Below are 2500 nucleotides of genomic sequence, written 5' to 3'. Positions count from 1 at the left end.
TCTCTCTCTCTCTCTCTCTCTCTCTCTTACCTAAAGGCGCAAGTAACAGGTGTGTGTGTGTGTGTGTGTGTGTGTGTGTGTGTGTGTGTGTGTGTGTGTGTGGAGGGATGAGGAGGTTGGGGGCCACGTGTCAGAGAGTACTTACTCCCCCCCCCACTTAACTGGCCCCCTTTTCTCTTCCTCTCTCTCTCCCTCCCTCACTCCCTCACTCCCTCATTCCCTGCCCCCCTTAAGTCCTACCACGCCCAAATGACCCTGACTACTACTACTACTACTACTACTACTACTACTACTACTACTACTACTACTACTACTACTACTTTTCAGGTGTGGTTTCGTAAAGGCAAATTTAACTATCGATATTAAAATGTGTGTGTGTGTGTGTGTGTGTGTGTGTGTGTGTGTGTGTGTGTGTGTGTGTGTGTGTGTGTGTGTGTGTGTGTGTGTGTGTGTGTGTAGGATTAAGATGAGGAAGAAAAGATGAGAAGGAAGATATATATAGGAAGACGGCTAGGAGGAGGAGGAGGAGGAGGAGGAGAAGAAGAGGAGAAGGAGGAGGAGGAGGAGGAGATAAGAAGAAGAAGAAGGAGAAGGAGAAAAGAAGATGAAGAAGAGTGACAAGAAAAATAAAAGGGAGAAAAAGGAGGAGGAGGAGGAAGAAGAAGAAGAAGAAGAAGAAGAAGAAGAAGAAGAAGAAGAAGAAGAAGAAGAAGAAGAAGAAGAAGAGAAGAAAAGAGGAAGATAAAACAGAAACACGACAAAAAGAAAAGAAAAGCAAAAATCAAACAAATAAACAAGAAAAAAGAAACAAGATAATGGAAACGTGTGTGTGTGTGTGTGTGTGTGTGTGTGTGTGTGTGTGTGTGTGTGTGTGTGTGTGTGTGTGTGTGTGTACTGGTCGAGTCAAGATCCCCCCTTTCCTCCCCTCCCCCACAAGAGGTCATACACATCTCCTTTGTCCATTACCCTTTCACTCGCGCCGGGTTAATGGAGGAGAGAGAGAGAGAGAGAGAGAGAGAGAGAGAGAGAGAGAGAGAGAGAGAGAGAGAGGATCCTTGTGTTGATATTATTAAAACTAAGTACTTTATTTTATTCATTTTTTTTCCCCCATCAGTAGTGTGTAAGAAAGGGACAAGAGGTATGCTGCTGCCAGGTACTAATGAACAGCTGAGGGCTTCATTGTTGACCATCTGTAGTGTGAAAGAGAGGGACAAGAGGTATGCTGCTGTGTGTTACTCTGCCTGTTTGTTGCCTTGTGGGTGTCAATTGATGGGTAGGTGAGGTGAGGTGACGTGAGGTGAGGTTAGGTTAGGTTAGGTTGTAGTGACGCAGGTGAGGTTAGGTTAGGTTAGGTTAGGTTAGGTTGTAGTGACGCAGGTGAGGTGAGGTTAGGTTAGGTTAGGTTAGGTTGTAGTGACGCAGGTGAGGTTAGGTTAGGTTAGGTTAGGTTGTAGTGACGCAGGTAAGGTGAGGTTAGGTTAGGTTAGGTTAGGTTGTAGTGACGCAGGTGAGGTTAGGTTAGGTTAGGTTAGGTTGTAGTGACGCAGGTGAGGTTAGGTTAGGTTAGGTTAGGTTGTAGTGACGCAGGTGAGGTTAGGTTAGGTTAGGTTGGGTTGTAGTGACGCAGGTGAGGTTAGGTTAGGTTAGGTTGGGTTGTAGTGACGCAGGTGAGGTTAGGTTAGGTTAGGTTAGGTTGTAGTGACGCAGGTGAGGTTAGGTTAGGTTAGGTTAGGTTAGGTTGTAGTGACGCAGGTGAGGTGAGGTTAGGTTAGGTTGTAGTGACGCAGGTGAGGTGAGGTGAGGTTAGGTTAGGTTAGGTTGTAGTGACGCAGGTGAGGTGAGGTGAGGTTAGGTTAGGTTAGGTTGTAGTGACGCAGGTGAGGTGAGGTGAGGTTAGGTTGGGTTGGGTTGTAGTGACGCAGGTGAGGTGAGGTTAGGTTAGGTTGGGTTGTAGTGACGCAGGTGAGGTGAGGTGAGGTTAGGTTAGGTTAGGTTGTAGTGACGCAGGTGAGGTGAGGTGAGGTTAGGTTAGGTTAGGTTGTAGTGACGCAGGTGAGGTGAGGTGAGGTTAGGTTAGGTTAGGTTGTAGTGACGCAGGTGAGGTGAGGTGAGGTTAGGTTAGGTTAGGTTGTAGTGACGCAGGTGAGGTGAGGTGAGGTTAGGTTAGGTTGGGTTGTAGTGACAGGTGAGGTGAGGTGAGGTTAGGTTAGGTTGGGTTGTAGTGACGCAGGTGGTGAGGTGAGGTTAGGTTAGGTTAGGTTTAGTGACGCAGGTGAGGTGAGGTGAGGTTAGGTTAGGTTAGGTTGTAGTGACGCAGGTGAGGTGAGGTGAGGTTAGGTTAGGTTAGGTTGTAGTGACGCAGGTGAGGTTAGGTTAGGATAAGTTAGGCTCTAGTCCTAATTTTTCCTTTTTGCTACGAAAGTACTCTGCAAAAAGGCTTTAGATGAAGTGACGTGGGTTTTTAGGAGTGGTTTTTTTAACGTTTTGACAGATTAACAAG

The sequence above is a fragment of the Portunus trituberculatus genome, chromosome 8 (genome assembly GCF_017591435.1).
Source record: "Portunus trituberculatus isolate SZX2019 chromosome 8, ASM1759143v1, whole genome shotgun sequence".
Lineage (NCBI taxonomy): Eukaryota > Metazoa > Arthropoda > Malacostraca > Decapoda > Portunidae > Portunus > Portunus trituberculatus.
The sequence above is the reverse complement of the archived record's forward strand: the minus strand, read 5'-3'. Positions refer to the sequence as shown.